This window comes from Hemiscyllium ocellatum, chromosome 17, assembly GCF_020745735.1.
Source record: "Hemiscyllium ocellatum isolate sHemOce1 chromosome 17, sHemOce1.pat.X.cur, whole genome shotgun sequence".
Classification (NCBI taxonomy): domain Eukaryota; kingdom Metazoa; phylum Chordata; class Chondrichthyes; order Orectolobiformes; family Hemiscylliidae; genus Hemiscyllium; species Hemiscyllium ocellatum.
Window position 1 is genome coordinate 70,457,890 of NC_083417.1, and position 20,280 is coordinate 70,478,169.

Here is a 20,280-nt window from a genome sequence, read left to right on the forward strand (position 1 = left end):
ACTTACTGATGGGCGAGTGATGCGGGTGTGGGATGTTTAGCAGAGTGAGAGTTCAGAGATGTCGTTGACACCTGGTCTTTGAAGGTGCATTCACATACCTTGACCACATAGCTGAGGTCATTCAACTTCTGACAGCCAGATCTTTGGGGCCACATACTTGTATTGACCTCTCTCAACACATACAGCATAAAGTCATACAGCACGGTAATAGGCCTTACAGTCCAACTCATCCACGCCAGACTTCCCAAATTAAACTAGTCCCACTTGCCTGCATTTGGCCCATATTCCTCTGCATCCTTCCTATTTATGTATGCATCCATATGCCTTTTAAATGCTGTAATTGTACCAGCCTCCACCACTTCCTCTGGCAGCTCATTCCATACACGCACCACCCTCTGTGTGAAAAAGCTGACCCTCAGGTCCTTTTAAATCTTTCCCCTCTCACCTTAAACCTATGCCCTCTAGGTCTGGAGTCACCCACTCCAGGAAAAATACCTTAGCTATGCACTTCATCTATGCCCCTCATGGTTTTATAAACTTCTATAAGGTCACCCCTCAACCCCCATGCTGAAAATGATCCCAGCCTATCCAGCTTCTCCTTAAAATTCAAACCTTCCAGTTCCAGTAACATTCTTGTCAATCTTTTCTGCGCCCTTTCCATTGTAATAACACCCTTCCTATAGCAGGGCCACCTTTCACTCTACATGCATCCTACATGTCCCCCTCAAAACCCCTCCTCAGAAATATGACTTCTTGCCTCCGGTCCACCTCATGGCTAATGCCTGTCATGTTGTATCTGTGAACCTGGGACTTCTCCTTCTCACTGTCCCACTGTTCCATTTCTGCTACTCCTACACACACCCTGGGTCAGTGCAGGTCACCAGTAGCAGCACCAAAGTCCTCAGCCTGCTTGTAAAAGCGACAAGCTTGCCTGTACCTTGTGCTATCAGGGCAAGCTGCTGAGTCCACCAACTGAACACTGAGGCAGCTAGACCTGGGGGTTCCCACCCCTCAGACTAACGCTGCAATCAGAACAACGAGGGGGTACGACTAAGGTGGTCTTTTGCTTGAGTGAACGCCCACCTATAGCTGCTTTATCAATGACTTTCCCTCCACCACAAGGTCTGATGTGGAAATGTTCTCTGACAGTTGTTAGGCACCATCCGCAACTCCTCAGATACTGAAGGGGCCATATCCAAACGCAGCAAGACCTGGACAATATCCAGGCTTGGGCTGCCAAGTGGTAAAGTGAGTCGAGTAAGTGGTGCTGGAAAAGCACAGCAGGTCAGGCAGCATCTGAGGAGCAAGAGAATCAACGTTTCAGGCATCAGCCCTAGAAGTGCCAGACTATGACCATCACCAATAAGAGACAATCTAACCACCATCCCTTTACATTCAATGGCATGACTATTACTGAATTCCCCACTATTAACATCCTGGAGGTGACCAGAAACTCAACCATATTAACACAGTGGCGACAATGGCAGGTCAGAGGTCAGGAATACTGTGGTGAGTAACTCACCTCCTGACTCCCCACAGCCAGCCCATCAAGTACAAAGCACAAGTCAGAGGTGAGATGGAATACTCCTCGATTGTCTAGATAGGGGCAGCCCCAACAACATTCAAGAAGCTTGACACCATCCAGGACAAAGCAGCCAGATTGATTGGCACCTTAACCGCACCCATTCCTCAACCATCGATGCTCAATAGCAGCAGGGTGTACCATCTTGTATGCAAGACGCATTCAGAAATTCACTAAAGACCCTCAGACAGCACCTTCCAAACTCAGGGCCATTTCCACCCAGAAGGACAACAGCAGCAGGTACATGGGAACACCGCCATCTGCAAGTTCCCCTCCAAGCCACTCCCCATCCTGACTTAGAAATATATTGCCATTCCTTCAGTGTCGCTGGACCACAATCCTGGAACTCCTTCCTTAGCAACATTGTGGCTCCATCTGCACTAAAACCCGGGTGGCATGGTGGCACAGTGGTTAGCACTGCTGCCTCACAGCACCAGGGACCCAGGTTCAGTTCCTGCCTTGGGCAGCTGTCTGTGTGGAGTTTGCACATTCTCCCCATGTCTGCATGAGTTTCCTCTGGGTGCTCTGGTTTCCTCCCACAGTCCAAAGACCTGCAGGTCAGGTGCATTAGTCAGAAGGAAATGGGTCTGGGTGGGTTACTCTTCGGAGGGTCGGTGTGGACTGGTTGGGCTGAAGGGCCTGTTTCCACACTGTAGGGAAACTAAAAAATGGATAGGAGCCTCAGCTTCTGTTTCCATTGCTCAGACTGGGACCTTGACTCAAAGCCTAATTTCAAACACAAATGTCCAATGCTGGCACTAAAATACATCCCCACACCGACAAAATAACATTTCTAGCAGCAACCACCCTGCTGTCAATGACAGCTTTCATTCATTTAGCATCTTTCATGAACTGCAACTCTGTCTGAGGGTGTGTTGTGTGAATCAAAAGCAAACAGACACTGAGCCCCATAATGAGACAGAAACGTTGTGTCAAGTCGGAAGGTTTTAAGGTGGTTCTAAAAATGAAAGAAGGGGTTGTTGAGGTGGAGGAGTCAAAAGGGCGGAGATTCAGAGTCAAGGTTAAAGTCCCTGCAAGCTTGTTGGCCTTGTATGAAACTCTGTACAAGATGTCTCTGTTCACTGCTTCAGAGCAATGACTGGGATGATCTGTGATGGCGTGGGTCTGCTGTAATATTCTGTTGTCAGAATTTCTCGTTGCTGTGGAACCACAGAAGATAACGCCTGCATTTCGGGCTCGAATAGAGACTTGTAACCTTCTGACACAATTTAACAAGGAATGAACATTACTTGTGAGTTCTTCTGTTTTATGTCCCGCTGCTGCTGGCAACAAGTCAGAGAACCTGTGAAGCTCCTTCAACCACTGAGAGCTCACTCTACCGACTTTCTGGTTGCCTTGGCAACCATCAGTAAAAAAAATATACTTCAAGTTAAATTTAGACAGAATTTCAGCAACCCGACAGAGGCAAGGCAGAGAATACAATGAGGTCAGATGCAGGTGGAGAGAAAAACACACAAACATACAGACACAAAGAGACACAGACAAATCAAAGAGCGAGGTTTCTAAATAAAAGGAGCTGTGTTTACAAAATAATACACATTTCAGAACTCTAAAAGAATCTTCCTGGAGCTGTGTCTAAAATCAAGGCAGGCGGGAAACTTTCAGATTCATTTCCAATTTTACAGGAGAGTTTTCACCATGGGCTCTCACCAAACTCTGCCTCAGTGATGACTATAACATATAGGAGCAGAATTAGGCCATTTGGCCCATTGGCTCCGCAATTTGATCGTGGCTGACATATTCCTTAACCCCATTCTCCTGCCTTCTTCCTGTAACCCTCGATCCCCTTACTAATCAAGAAATGACCTATCTCTGTCTTAAATACACTGATCAACTTGGCATCCACAGCCCCTCTGTAGCAATGACAGATTAACCACCCTCTGACTGAAGAAATCCCTCCATATCTCAGTTGTAAAGGGTTGTCTCTTCACTCTGATACTGTGCCGTCAGGTCAATAGACAATAGACAACAGACAATAGGGACAGGAATAGGCCATTCTGCTCTTTGAGCCTGCACCACCATTTATTATGATCATGGCTGATCATCCTCAATCAGTATCCTGTTCCTGCCTTATCTCCATAACCCTTGATTCCACTATCCTTGAGAGCTCAATCCAACTCTTTCTTAAACGAATCCAGAGACTGGGCCTCCACTGCCCTCTGGAGCAGAGCATTTCACACACCCACCACTTGTTGGGTGAAGAGATTTCTCCTCATCTCTGTCCTAAATGGCCTACCCCTTATTTATGAGCTGTGTCCTCTGGTTCGGGACTCACCCATCAGCGGAAACATGTTTCCTGCCTCCAGAGTGTCCAATCCTTTAATAATCTTATATGGCTCAATCAGATCCCCTCTCAGTCTTCTAAACTCAATGCTATACAAGTAAAAAATGAGGTCTGCAGATGCTGGAGATCACAGCTGCAAATGTGTTGCTGGTCAAAGCACAGCAGGCCAGGCAGCATCTCAGGAATAGAGAATTCGACGTTTCGAGCATAAGCCCTTCATCAGGAATCCCAGTCATTCCAATCCTTCAACATAAGATAGTCCCCGTCATTCCAGGAATTGACCTCGTGAATCTACGCTGCACTCCCTCAATAGCCAGAATGTCTTTCCTCAAATTTGGAGACCAGAACTGCACACAATATTCCAGGTGCGGTCTCACCAGGGCCCTGTACAGCTGCAGAAGAACCTCTTTGCTTCTATACTCAATCCCTCTTGTTATGAAGGCCAGCATGCTATTAGCTTTCTTCACTACATGCTGTACCTGCATGCTTATCTTCATTGACTGGTGTACAAGAACACCCAGATCTCTCTGTACTGCCCCTTTACCTAACTTGACTCCATTTTGGTAGTAATCTGCCTTCCTGTTCTCTTTTGACTTTATGTGTTTCTTAACTTCCCTCGTCAGCCACGGCCACCCCTGCCTCCTCAACAGGATCTTTCTTCTTTTTTGGAATGAAATGATCCTGCATCTTCTGCATTATACCCATTGTATAATATCCGCCATTGTTCCTCCACTGTCATCCCTGCTAAGGTATTGCACCATTGAACTTTGGCCAGCTCCTCCCTCATAACTCCATAGTTCCCTTCATTCAACTGAAAAATTGTCACTTCCGATTGTACCCTCTCCCTCTCAAATTGCAGATTGAAGCTTATTGTATTATGGTCACTACTTCCCAATGGCTCCTTCACTTTGAGGTCCCTGATCAATTCTGGTTTGTTGCACAATACCAGATCCAGAATTGCCTTCTCCCTGGTAGGCTCCAGCACCAGCTGTTCTAAGAATCCATCTCGGAGGCACTCCACAAAGTCTCTTTCTTGAGGTTCAATACCATCCTGCCTAGTCCTAGTCTTGCCACTAATGGAAACATCTTCCCCACATCTACCCAATCTGGGCCTCTCAATATTCGCTAAGTTTCAATCAGATTCCCCTCCCCCACCCCTCATCATTCTAAACTCCATGAACAGAATCCTCCATTCTCAGGATCATTCTTATAAACCTCTGGACCCCTCCAACACCAGCACACCCTTCCTCAGATACATGGCCTAAGACTGCTTACAATATTCCAAATGCAGTCTGACTAGAGCCTTCTATCTCGGCAGTACATCTCTGCTCTTATATTCTCACCCTCACAAAATTAGATTAGATTAGATTAGATTAGATTAATCTAATCTAATCTAATCTCTGCTCTTATATTCTAGCCCTCACAAAATCAATGCTAACATTGTATTTGCCTTGCTAACTGCCAACTGAACTTTAAGAGAATCCTAACTGAGACCTCTAAGTTCCTTTGTGCTTCAGACTTCCGAAATCTTTTCCCATTTGGAAAATAGTCTACTCTCTATTCTTCTTATCAATGTACATTACCTTACACGTTCCCACACTGTATTCCATCTGCCACTTCTTTGCCCACTCTCTTAGCTCATCCATGTCCTTCTGCAGCCTCCCTACTTTCCCAACACTACCTGCCCCTCCATCTATCTTTGTGACCTCTGCAAATTTAGATACAATGCCCTTGGTTCCTTCATTCAGATCGGTAATGTGTAACGTGGTTCCAATACAAACCCTTACAGAACTCTATTCATCACCAGCTGCCATCCTGAAAAAGACCTCTTTATCCCTACTCTCTGCCTTCTGCCAGTTAGCCAATCCTCTATCTTTGCCAGTACCTTGCCCCTAACCACATTGGGCTCTTATTTAGCAACCCCCTGTCCAGTACCTTGTCAAAGGCCTTCTGGAATTCCAAACAGATTGTGTCCACTGGCTCTCCTTTGTTTAACTTGCTTGTTACCTCCTCAGAGAATTCGAATAGATTTGTCAAAGCAATGTTAACTGAGCCTTAGTTTACCATGCACTCCCAAGTACTCCACAATCTTATCCTTAATAATGGACTCTAACATTTTACCAACAACTGAGGTCAGGCTAACTGGCCCATAATTTACCATCTTAAACAGGGGTGTTATATTGGCCGGAGGTGGAAATGTGTTGCTGGAAAAGCGCAGCAGGTCAGGCAGCATCCAAGGAGCAGGAGAATCGACGTTTCGGGCATGAGCCTTTTCCTCTAGAATCCTCCCCCACCCCGACTCCAGTGATGCCTGAAAGATCACCACAGTGCCTCTCCAATCTCCTCAGTGATCTCCTTCAGATCTCAAGGGTGTATTCATCCGGTCCAGGTGATGTATCCAACTTCAATCCTTTCAGCTTCCCCAGCATCTCCTCCTTAGTAACGGCCGTTACACTTACCTGACTCTCTTGAAGTCCCTGATTCTCCTGAAGTCCAGGTATGCTGCTGGCTTCTTCCTCTGTGAAAACTGATGCAAAGTACCTTTCTCTGTTCCCCATTACTGCTTCTTCAGCTTCATTTTCCAGCAGTCCAATGTCCACTTTTGCCTTTCTCTTACCTTTTACATATCGGAAAAACCTCTTGCAATCTTCTTTTATATTACTAGCCAGCTTGCCCTCATATTTCAACTTCTCCCCTCTTATTGCTTTTTTTAGTTGGCCTCTGCTGGAGATTTTGAAAACTTCCCAATCTTCTGGCTTCTCACTAATCTTCACCACTTTCTGTGCTACCTCCTTTGCTATTACACTGTCCTTGTTAGCCATGGTTGCTTCGCCCTCCCTCAAGTATTTGGGATGTTTTTCTGCTGTCCCTCCCAAATCACCACAAGAAACTCTTGCCATTGCTACTCCAACTTCTTCCCTGCTGGACTTCCTTTCCAGTCAACTCTGACCAGCTCCTCCCTCATGCTTTTGGAGTTGCCCTCACTCAATTGCAATAAAGTGACATCTGATTCCAGCTTCTCTGTCTCAGACTGCAGGGTGAATTCTGTCACTTCATGGTCACTGCTCCCTCGAGGTTCTTTCACCTTGGGGTGGCACAGTGGCTCAGTGGTGAGCACTGCTGCCTCACAGCACCAGGGACACAGGTTCGATTCCGGCCTTGGGCAACTGTCTGTGTGGAGTTTGCACATTCTCCCCGCATTTGCGTGGGTTTCCTCCGGGTGCTCCGGATTGCCCATAGTGTTAGGTGCATCAGTCAGAAGGAAATGGGTCTAGGTGGGTTACTCTTTACGGGTTGGTGTGGGTCAAAGGGCCTGTTTCCACACTGTAGGGAATCTAATCTAAATTGCCTGTAGTGTTAGATGCAGGGGTTAATGTAGAAGAATGGGTCTGGGTGGGTTGCTCTTCAGAGGGTCGGTGTGGACTTGGTGGGCCGATGGGCCTGTTTCCATACTCTAGGGAATCTAATCTTAAGCTCCTTAATCAAGGTGCCATGGTAAGGCAATTTATAAAACTTTACATCGTACAGATCATTCTGATATAAGCACGTTTCATCAACGCAAATTGGCTGTAATGCGATTGACGAATTCTGGACAATGTTTGGATAATGCACACTTTCTACTGAATGGGTATAGCAACTTTCTATTAGCGAACTTTAATAGTGTGATTTTCTACAGCGGTTTTCTGTAGCTCAATTTCCTATAGCATGGAGTGGCAGAGGAACACAACTGTCACGTTATAGCAGAACGATCTGTATTTTTCATGCAAAAATACCAATCACCAATAAATTTCTTTATTTCTATATATTACATTTCACCAAATGCAGAATTGCCTGTTTCCGAGTGGGCTGTACCACAAGCTGCTCCAAACAAAAATCTCGTAGACATTCCACAAATTCCTCTTCCTGGTACCCGCTACCAAACTGATTTTCCCAGTTCACCTGCATATAGAGGTCTGCATTATTATTGTAATAGTACCTTCTCTACCTCCTGATTTATTTTCTTTCCCACATCCAGACTACAGCTTGTACAGAACTCCCAACAAGATATGTTTTAGATTAGATTAGATTCCTTACAGTGTGGAAACAGGCCCTTCGGCCCAACAAGTCCACACCGACCCGCCGAAGCGCAACCCACCCATACCCCTACATTTACCCCTACCTAACACTACGGGCAATTTAGCATGGCCAATTCACCTGAGGAAACCCACGCAGACACGGGGAGAACGTGCAAACTCCACACAGTCAGTCGCCTGAGTCGGGAATTGAACCCGGGTCTCAGGCGCTGTGAGGCAGCAGTGCTAACCACTGTGCCACTGTGCCGCCCACAAGCTTTCCTTTGCAGTTCTTCAACTCTATCCGCCTTCTCATCCTATAACACTTCTTGCTATTGAACAAAGAACAAAGAAAATTACAGCACAGGAACAGGCCCTTCGCCCCTCCAAGCCCCCGCCGACCCAGACCCTCTATCTAAATCTGTCGCCTATTTTCTAAGAGTCTGTATCCCTCTACTCCCTGCCCATTCATGTATCTGTCTAGATATATCTTTAATGACACTATCGTGCCCACCTCTACCACCTCAACTGGCAACGTGTTCCAGGCATCCACCACACTCTGCGTAAAGAACTTTACACACATATCTCCCTTAACCTTTCTCCCTCTCACCTTGAACTCGTGACCCCTCGTAACTGAGTCCCCCACTCCGGGAAAAAGCTTCTTGCTTTAGACCTCAATCAGGTCCCCCCTCAACATCTACCTTTCTAATGAAAATAATCCTAATCTACTCAATCTCTCTTCATAGCTAACGCGCTCCATACCAGGCAACATCCTGGTGAACCTCCTCTGCACCCTCTCCAAAGCATCCACATTCTTTTGGTAATGTGGCAACTGTAACAAGACCTGCCAACCTTTGTACTCAATATCCTGTCCGATGAAGGAAAGCATGTCTTATGCCTTCTTGACCACTCGATTGACCTGTGTTGTCACCTTCAGGGAACAATGAACCTGATCTCTCTGTACATCAACTTTCCCCAGAACATTTCCATTTACTGTACAGCTCTTGAATTGGATCTTCCAAAGTGCATCACCTTGCACTTTCCTGGATTGAAGACCATCTGCCATTTCTCTGCCCATCTCTTCAATCTATCAATATTCTGTTGCATTCTCTGACAGTCCCTTTCACTATCTGCTACTCCACTAATCTTAGTGTCATCCGAAACCTGCTAATCAGACCACCTAGTAAAAGGCTTTTGCCCAAAACATCGGATTTCCTGTTCCTTGGATGCTGCCTGACCTGCTGCGCTTTAGCCAGCAACACATTTTCAGCGCGAATCAGACCACCTACAGCTTCCTTCAGATCCTTTATGTATATCACAAACAACAGTGATCCCAGCACAAATCCTATAGAACACATTGGTCACAGTTCTCCATTTTGAGAAACTCTCTTCCATTACTACTACTCTGTTGCCGAGCCAGAAGGGCTTTTGCCTGAAACGTTGATTTCGCTGCACTTTGGATGCTGCCTGAACTGCTGTGCTCTTCCAGCACCATGGATCCAGTTCTCTATCCATCTAGCTAGAACACCCCGGACCCCAAGCGACTTCACTTTTGTCATCAGCCCACCATAGGGAACCTTATCAAATGCTTTAGTGAAATCTATGTATATGACATCTACAGCCCTTCCCTCATCAATCAACTTGGTCACTTCCTCAACAAATTCTAGTAAGTTGGTAAGACACGACCTTCCCTGCACAAAACCATGTTGTATAACACCGATAAACCCATTTTCTGCCAAATGTAAATAGATCCTATCCCTCAGTATCTTTTCCAGCAGCTTCCCTACCACTGACATCAGGTAGGGAAGCTGGATAATTACCTGGATTATTCCTGCTAATCTTCTTAAACAAGGGGACAACATTAGCAATTCTCCAGTCCTCCGGGACCTCACCCATGTTCAAGGATGCTGCAAAGATATCTGTTAAGGCCCCAGCTATTTCTTCTCTCGCTTCCCTCAGTAACCTGGGGTAGATCCCACTCAGACCTGGGGACTTGTCTACCTTAATGACTTTTAGAATGCCTAAAACTTCCTCTGTCCTTATTCCAACTTCACACAGAGTAATCAAACATCTATCCCTAACCTCAACATCCATCATGCCCCTCTCCTCAGTGAACACTGATGCAAAGTATTCATTAAGAATCTCACCCATTTTCTCTGACTCCACACATAACTTCCCTCCTTTGTCCTTGAGTGGGCCAACCCTTTCTCCAGATACCCTCTTGCTCCTTATATACGAGTAAAAGGCTGTGGGATTTTCCTTAACCCTGTGTGCTAAAGGTATTTCATGATCCCTTTTCGCCCTCTTAATTCCTCGTTTCAGATTGGTCCGACATTCCCGATATTCTTCCAAAGCTTCATCTGTTTTCCAGTTACCTAGACCTTATGTATGCTTCCTTTTACCTCTGAGCTAGTCTCACAATTTCACCTGTCATCCATGGTTCCCTAACCTTGCCGTTTCTGTCTGGCATTTTCACAGGAACATGTCTCTCTTGCACTCTAATCAACCTCTCTTTAAAAGCCTGCCACATATCGAATGTGGATTTACTTTCAAACAGCTGCTCTCAATCTACATTCCCCAACTCCTGCTGAAGTTTGGTATAGTTGGCCATCCCCCAGTTTATCTCTCTTCCTTTAGCACCTGTCTCATCTTTGTCCATGAGCATTCTAAAACTTAAGGAATTGCGATCACTATTCCCAAAGGAATCCCCTACTGATTCATCAACCACCTGGTGGGGTTCATTCCCCAACATTAGGTCCTGTTTGGCCCTTTCCCCAGTTGGACTATTCCCATACTGCTCTGGAAAACCGTCCTGAATGCTCCTTACAAATTCTGCTCCATCTAGACCTCTTACACTAAGTGAATCCCAGTCAATGTTAAAATCTCCCATCACCACCACCCTGTTGTTCCTACACCTTCCCATAATCTGTTTACCTATTTGCACCTTTATTTCATGCTCACTGTCGGGAGGCCTGTAGTACAGACCCAACATTGTTATCACACCCTTCCCATGTCTGAGCTCTGCCCATATTGCGTCACTGCTAGAGTCCTCCATAGTGCCCTCCATCAGCACACTGTGATATCCTCTCTGACCAGTAATGCAAATCCTCCACCCCATTACCTCCCTCTCTATCCCGCCTGAAGCATCAATATCCTGAGATATTTCATTGCCAATCTTACCCTTCCCTTAACCAAGTCTCAGTAATAACAATAACATCATACCCCCAGCTACCAATCCAAGCCCTAAGTTCATCTGTCTTACCTACTACACTTGTTGTATTAAAACAAATGCACTTCAGACCACCAATCCCTTTGCATTCATCATCTGCTCCCTGCCTAGTCTTCCCCTTAGTCACGCTGACTTCATTATCTAGTTCCTTACAGGCTTTAGTTACTACCACCTTCCTGTTCACTAACCTCCTCATTTGGTTTGTCATCCCTCTGCCACGTTAGTTTAAACTCTCTCCAACAGCATTAACAAAAGCACCCCCAAGGACATTGGACACCTAAGTGTAGACTGTCCAATTTGTAATAGCCCCATCTACCCCAGAACCAGTCCCAATGTCCCAAAATTCTGAACCCCTCCCTCTTGCACCATCTCTCAAACCACACATTCTTCCTGCCTATTCTTTCATTTCTATTCTGACTAGCACATGGCACTGGTAGCAATCCTGAGATTACTGCCTCTGAAGTCTTACTTTTTAACTTTGCTCCTAATTCCCTAAATTCTGCTTGTAGGACCTCATCCCATTTTTAACCGATATCATTGATGCCTATATGTACCATGACAACTGGCTGTTCACCCTCCCCCTTCAGAATATTCTGCAGCCGATCTGAGGCATCCCTAATCCATGCACCTGGGAGGCAACATACCATTTGGCAGTCTTGTTTTTGACCACAGAACCACCTACTCACTCCCCTGACAATTGAATCCTCTCTGACTGGAGCCCTTCCACTCCTTTTCCTGCCCCCTCTGTAGAGCAGAGCCAGCCACGGTGCCATGAACCTGGCTATTGCTGCCTTCCCCTGGTGAGCCACTCCCCCACCCCCATCAGTATCCAGAACAATATTCCTGTTTTGGAGGGAGATTTCTGCAGGGGACACCTGCAAGGCCTTCCTACTCTTTCTCTGCCTTTTGGTTACCCACTCCCTTTCTCACTCAGCAATCCTAATCCACGCTGTGACCAACGCACTAAGTGCACTATCCACAACCCCCTCAGCATTGCGTACGCGCCAAAATGAGTCTGACTGCAGCTCCAAAGCCGTCATGCGGACTAACAAGAGCTGTAGCTGGACATACTTCTTTAACTGAATGTCATTTTTTTACTAACAAGTCAATCACCTCACTGCCAACCCCCCTTCCCCCCCAGCCAACCCCTGCACAACTGCCTGTCTTTTTGATTGGACATGTATCCTTGGATATTTAGTTCTCAGGAGAAAGTGAGGACTGCAGATGCTGGAGATCAGAGCTGAAAATGTGTTGCTGGAAAAGCGCAGCAGGTCAGGCAGCATCCAAGGAGCAGGAGAAGAAGGGCTCCTGCCCGAAACGTCGATTCTCCTGCTCCTTGGATGCTGCCTGACCTACTGCGCTTTTCCAGCAACACATTTTCAGCTATTTAGTTCCCAGTCCTGATTCACTTGCAGCCGCATCTCTGTGATGCCCACACCATCTTACCTGCCAATTGCAATCTGAAGTCCAACACATTTACCTTGTTTCCTGTACTGCATGCATTTAAGTACAACACACTCAGTCCTACATTAACTGACCTCACTTCTCACAGCTCGAAGAGTGTGGCACTGGGAAAGCACAGCTGGTCAGGCAGCATCCCAAGGAGCAGGATTCCTGAAGAAGGGCTTATGCTTGAAATGTCGATTCTCCTGCTCCTTGGATGCTGCCTGACCTGCTGTGCTTTTCCAGCACCGCACCTCTCGACCCTGATCTCCAGCATCTGCAGCACTCACTTCCCCCACTCTGCTCATAGCTGTCTCCTTATAAAATGCACCTGAACTTAGATTCCTGACCCTTTCCATCCCTTCTGCCCTGTTATTTGTTCTAGAAACTTTAATAAACTCTGCTGAGCTCTCCACCACTTCAGCTTGTTTACTTCGACTTGCATCAGCAATTTGTCTACCTTATTGCAAATGCTTTGTGCAGTCAGATACAAACTCTTTAAGTTTGTTCTATGATTGAGGTTCCCAACACTGTTATAGCTCCTTGGTACAATATGACATTCACACATTCTGTCCCTCCCTTTTACTTTCCAGCAGCAATCCACCCCATCCCTAACCAGCAATCCTACCTTCTCATTTACTGTCAGATTTACAATTCTTCATGTAACAACCCACCCTCCTACTCTTTAGCTTCAAGTCCTAAGTATGACATTCACCAAGACTCTGGTCTGAGCATGACTCAGGTGGTACTTGTCCCATTGGAACAGCTCCCTCCTTCCCAAGACTGGTGCCAATGTCCCACAAATCCAGGCCCGCTTCTCCCACCTTAATCTTTGAGCCACGCATTTACCATTTTAAGTCTGTTTAACCCTGTGCCAGTTAGCTTGTGGCTCAGGTCCAAACCCAGCGATTGTTACTTCATTCCCTCTGCTTTGGAATTTAACCGCGAGCTGTTCATATTTCCTCAGCAGATCACCATCCTCTTTCTACCTACAGTTAGTTCTTCGATAACACGGGTTTCGTCAGTGCAAATTGGCTCTACCGCGATCGATGAACGGTTGTTTGCATAACACAAACTTTCTGCTGAACGGTCCAACGGGTTTTCCATTGCGCGATTTCTACAGAGATTTCCCAAAGCACGATTTTCGACAGCGCGAGATTGCACATGAACACAACTGCTGCGTTACAGCAGAACGACCTGCATATCGTTGCTTCCTACTTCGAACACGACAACTAGATCTTTCCCCGCCCACTCCATGATCCTCTGCAACCCGGATCAGACATTCGGAACCCAGGCACCTAACACGGCCTTCGGGACTCTGGATCCTGGCCACACATAACGGTGTCTATTCCCCTGACAATAGTATCCCCAATTACAACCACGTTTCTCTTGATTAGCTCCCTGCACCACGAAGCTATGGTCAGTTTGACCATCCTCCCTACAGCCTCCACTCTCACCCACACACAGAGCAAGAATCTCAAACCTGTTAGACAAGCTCAAGGGCTGAGGTTCCTTCAGCACTACCTCCTGGATCCATCTACCCCTGCCTCACTTATAGTCATACACTTCTACCCCTGACCGCTGTCTGAATTCTAGACAGTGAATCCAAGAGATGTGATTGCCTCCTGATACACAGTGTGCAGGTAACTCTCCCCCTTCCTGATACATCAAAATGTATGGATGATAAACCAAGCTTTGACAATGAGCCATATAAGGAGGTGTTAGTGCAGGTGGCCAAAAGCTCTGTCAAAGATGGAGGCCTTAGGGAACACAGGTGAGGCCCTTTGGCCCAATGGGTCAGGACCACCAAATGGACAATACTACCTACACACGTCCCACTTTCCTCCACTAGACCCACAGTCTTGATTGTTGTGATATTTCAAGCTTTCAACCTTTTAAAGGTTGTAAGGTTTCCCACCACAACTATCCTCCCATTGCAGACCCCACTACCCTCTGGGCACAAAAGCAATTTCTATCACTTCCCCTCTCAGCCTTCTGCCTATTACTTTCAAAGCATTTTTCTTGACCCTTCAAATAAACACCCCCACATTCTCATCGACATCATTTCTGAATATCAATAAACAATAAAGGACCCAGCACTGATCCCTGTGATACACTGCTGCACACGGAACCCTACTCCAACCAGAAGTCTTCCAGGAGACCACCCTCTGTCTCCTGTCGCTAATCCAATTTTGGATCCATCTTGCCAAGTTACCCTGGATCCCATGAACTTTGACCTTCTTTATCAACTTCCCATTTGGAACCTTGTCAAAGGCCTTGCTGAATTCCATCCGAACTACATCAACGGCCCGACCCTTAGCCAGTGACTCCTTGAAAAATTCCACTAGATTTCATCAGCACGACCTCCCTCTGACAAAGCCGTGCTGCCTATTCCTGATTAAACCTTGCCTTTTTAAACGGAAATTAATTTTCTCCTTCAGTATTTTCTCCAATAGATTTCCTACCACCGATGCAATGCGAGAGTCATGACAGAGGAAAGTGAGGTAAAGAGGAGGAGAAGTCGATGGTGGCGTGTCCAGAGCTTAGCTCATTGGTGGCTGCTCCTCCTGCTGCCAACGCTGGGTGATCAAATTCAAGAGATCCTCAAAACTGCAGGAGTTCAGAGAACTCGCAAGGTTGTGAGGATGGAAGTGTTTACAGATACAGAGAGGGTGAAGCCATGTTGGAATTTCAAAACAAGGATTTTTTTCAGGAATCAGCTCCTTGCTTGACTGGAAACAAATGTAGTTCAGCAAACAGAGGTGCTGGGGAAATGTAACCTGGCGAGTGTAAGGACATGGACAGCAAAGGTTTGGATGACCACAGGCTCATGGCAGCGAGACAATGGGACACAGGCAATGGGATTGTCAAGAGTCCAGGAAACAAAGGCATGATTTGGGGGGTGGGGTGAGAGGTTTCAGCAGGAATGGCATGGTGGCTCAGTGGTTAGCACTGCTGCCTCACAGCACCAGACCCAGGTTCAATTCCCATCTCAGGTGACTCTGTGTGGAATTTGCACATTCTCCTGGTGTCCATGTGGGTTTCCTCTGGGTGTTCCAGTTTCCTCCCACCATCCAAAAATGTGCAGGTTAGGGTGAATTGGCCATGCCAAATTGCCTGTAGTGTTAGGGGAATCGGTCGGGGTCAGTGTGGACTTGTTGGGCCGAAGGGCCTGTTTCCACGCTGTATGTAATCTAACCAAGTGAGCTGAGGGAGGAAACAAAGTCATGTGATTTTTTTTATTTCTAAATGTTACATAGATGCAAGCTACAAGCGCCGATAAACTGCTCAGCAGAAATCCCTATCTTTTAACCAACCCTATCTGATCAGGGGGTAAAAATGCAGGAACGGATAAAGAGGATATGACTTTATACTCGGGAAATGAATTGAAAAGGGTACAAACATATCGTGAAGGAAGAGGGAAAAGTTCATTTCCAATTTACATTATTTTGGGTGAACTATGTTTGAAATGAGAAAGTTTTGATTCCAAAATGTTGGCAGAAAGTAGTGTAAGGCATTGTTCTGACCTGGCAAAGACTCAAAGCAGAAAGTTCTCCCTGAGGCCAGGGACATTGAGCCATGAAAATGTGATCTCTGCTGTGACAAAGCTGTCTTTATCCAGAGAACAGGCTGAACCTGGAGTGGATGAGATAAATATTAATATGGCTAATGGGATGCAAAACCTTCATGACAAGAGAAAACGAACATCAGAGTGAGGATGTTACGCTGCAGTCCGGGCGGCATGGTGGCTCAGTGGTTAGCACTGTTGCCTCACAGGGGACTCTGGTTCGATTCCAGCCTCGGGTGACTGTTTGTGTGGAGTTTGCATATTCTCCCCGTGTCTGTGTGGGTTTCCTCCCACAGTCCAAAGATGTGCAGGTTAGGTGAATCGGTCGTGCTAAATTGCCCATTGTGTCCAGGGATGTGTAAATTAGGTTCATTAGTCAGGGGTAAATATGAAATGGGGGAAATGGGTCACTCTTCAGAGGGTCAGGGTGGATTTGTTGGGCCAAAGGGCCTGTTTCCATGCTGTAGGGGGATTCTTCTATTATACAGGGCATTAGGGAGACCATATCTTGAATCCTGTGTTTGGTCTCTATTTTTAAGGAAGGATGTAGATAGGTTGGAGGTGGTTCAGAGGGACTTGAAACTAGATTGGTCAGTGTGGAAGCAGGCCATTCAGCCCATCAGGCCCAGACCAACCCTCCAAAAGCATTTTAGCCAGACCCACCCATCCCTGAAAGCCAGCTTTTCCCATGGCCAATCCACCTAACCTGCACATTTCTGGACTGTGGGAGGAATCCCACGCAGACACGACAAGAACGTGCAAACTCCACACGGACAGTCGCCCACGGCTGGAATCAAACCTGGGTCCTTGGCGCGGTGAGGTAGCAGCGCTAACCACTGAGCCATTGTGATGCCGGGAATGAATGGGTTGTCTTCTGTGGACCGGTTGCACAGCACGCCATTGGACGTGAGGGGTGATTTGATCAAAGTGAATAACACCTTGAATGGTCTTGACAAGGTGGAAGGGGTTTTTCTTCTTATACTGGATGAGAGTGGAGGCTGTAGGGAGGATGGTCAAACTGACCATAGCTTCATGGTGCAAGGAGCCAATCAAGAGAAATGTAGTTGTAATTGGGGATACTATAGTCAGGGGAATAGACACTGTTCTGTGTGGCCAGGATTGAGAGTCTCGAATATTTTTCTCTCCGGAGGGTTGTGTGTGGAAGGGAGTTTGGAATTCTCTGCCTCAAAAGGTGGTGAATGTTGAGGGGGTGTCATTAAATATTTTTAATGCAGAAGCAAATAAATTCTTGTTAGGCTGGGGAATCAAGGGCAATTGGGAATAGTTGGGAAACACAAACAGATCATCTCTGATCCTATTGAATGACAGAATAGGCTCATAGGGTGAAGGGGTCTACTCTTGCTTCCATTTTGAGCATTCAAAAATTCAAAAAAGGCTTTAATCTCAGAGCGAGTACAATTCTGGAAAAAACAAAATTCATTTACAGAGTCCCAAGTATTGGTGAAATAATTGTTGATTTTATCAATGGTCTCTACAGATTAGCTAATAAATGTGAATATGGGATTTAAGTACTGAATTGATCAGAGACTATATAGTTTTGGATCTGCTGTTTAGTCTTTATCAGAGTTATTCCAGGAATATGATTTCACTGAACAGGCTCAAGATCCTGAAGTCCTTCCTCTTGTTCCTACCCAATTGTCAATAATATCAAGCTGATAATTAGTAGAGCATGGCAGAGAATGAAAACAGCATGTTTACATTAATTGAATGAGTGATCTTTAAAATAGTCCGATCACGGGGTTTCAATAATTTAATCTCCTGCATTCCAGATTCAACCTTCCTCTTTATAAAGCCACCCAAACTCTTGGATTGTTTTATTGCACTGTCGGTAATTTTCCTGCATGTTCTTGTTATTTTGTTTACAGAGCAGAAATATTGTGATTCACACACACAAATACACACAAACACACACACACACACAGACACAAACACACACACACACACAGAGAAACACAGACAGACACACACATACACACACACACAAACACACACAGACACAAACACACACACACACACACAGAAACACAGACAGACACACACATACACACACACACACAGACACACACAAACACACACAGACAGACACAGAAACACAGACAGACACACAGACACACACACACAGACACACACACACACACAGACACACACAGACACACACAGAAACACAGACAGACACACAGACACACACACACAGACACACACACACACACAGACACACACACAAACTCAGACAGACACACACACAAACACAGATACACACATACACACACAAACACACACGCACACAGACAGGCACACACAGACAGACAGACACACACACACAAACACAGACAGACACAGACAGACACACACAGACACACACACACACATAGACACACACAGACAGACAGACAGACAGACACACACACACACACATACACACACACTGACACACTCAGCAATGTAACTGTCTGTGTAAAAAGGAGGTCGACAAATATATAGGCCATGATCAAATGGGGAGCTGACTTGATGGGCCAAATGGCCGAATTCTGCTCTTATGGTGTTATTTTCTATTACATCCTTTATAACCCTTATTACGAATTAAAACTCTGTGTACCTCCTCCTTAAATTGATTCAGTGTCCCAGTGTCCACCACACTCCAGGGAGTGAATTCCACGGATTTATATCTGAAAGAAATAATTCCTCCTCATCTCAGTTTTAAATCTACCAAGCTTTAACCTAAAACTGTCACCTCTCGTTCTCATTGGCTAAAACCCATTTTCCACAGCTATAATCACATTCCTCTGTGACTGCCTCTGACTCAGACTCACCCCATGTGGATTCTAACTCATGCTTCAACCCTCGCTTTGAGACCCTCCAAGCTTTGAGTCCACCCAGGATCACAGGCACCTGCGTGATGGTCAACGTTCCACAGGTAGCTGCTCTCGATGCATCCTGAGATCCATACTCAGTGCAATGTCCATCATATAGAATCATAGAGTAATGGAGATGTACAGCACAGAAAAAGACTCTTTGGTCCAACTCATCCATGCCAATCAAATATCCTAACTTAATCTAGTCCCATTTGTCAGCACTTGGTCCATATCCCTCCAAACCCTTCCCATTCATATAACCATCCCGATGCCTTTTAAATGTTGCAATTGTACCAGCCTCCACCACTTCCTCTGGCAGCTCATTCCATACACGTACCACCCTCTGCGTGAAAAAGTTGCCCCTTAGGTCTCTTTTGTATCTTTCCCCTCTCACCCTAAACCTATGCCCTCTAGTCCTGGACTTCCCCACCCCAGGGAAAAGACTTTGTCTATTTATCCTATCCATGCTCCTCATGATTTTATAAACCTCCATAAGATCACCCCTCAGCCTCCGACACTCCAAGGAAAACAGCCCCAGCCTGTTCAGCCTCTCCCTGTAGCTCAAATCCTCCAACCCTGGCAACATCCTTGTAAATGTTTTCTGAACCCTTTCAAGTTTCACAACATCTTTCCGATAGGAAGGAGACCAGAATCGCATGCAATATTCCAACAGTGGCCTAACCAACATCCTGTACAGCCACAACATGACCTCCCAACTCCTGTACTCAATGCTCAAACCAATAAAGGAAAGTAGACCTAACGCCAGGTCACCAGATCTAAAATGCCAACTCTTTGCAGATGCTGCCAGACCTGCTGAGCTTTTCCAGCAACTTCAGTTCTTGTTTATACTTTTATTTTTGGATTACCCCAAAAAGGGAAACAGCTCCACTCCATCTAGATACATGAAGAGGAGAGGCAGGTCAGACAAAATAAAGAGCAACAGTAAATGAGAAAAAGGATAATCAGAAAGAAGAAATTAGAGTTTCAGAGGTCGTTTGCTAGCATGTAAAAATTAATAGCAAGTGTTTTCCACAGGGATTTTACAAGTTAAGGTATAAGTTTTAATGCATCTTAAAAGAGATTATCAATGAGCTAGTAGATGCAATGGTGTTAATTTTCCAAAACTCCCCAAGTTCAGGGAGGGTTTCCCTTTCAGAACAGAGATGAAACTCCACTTGACACAATGAATAGTTACGATAACATGCACTAATTACGCAATGCCTTGCGA

At 45.8% G+C, this 20,280-nt stretch overlaps 1 protein-coding gene across 2 annotated transcripts in view; it reads right to left on the reverse strand.

The window, feature by feature from the left end:
• Positions 1 to 20,280, reverse strand: part of pnp6 (purine nucleoside phosphorylase 6) — an 81,719-nt gene that overhangs the window by 43,320 nt on the left and 18,119 nt on the right. The window lies entirely within an intron of this gene.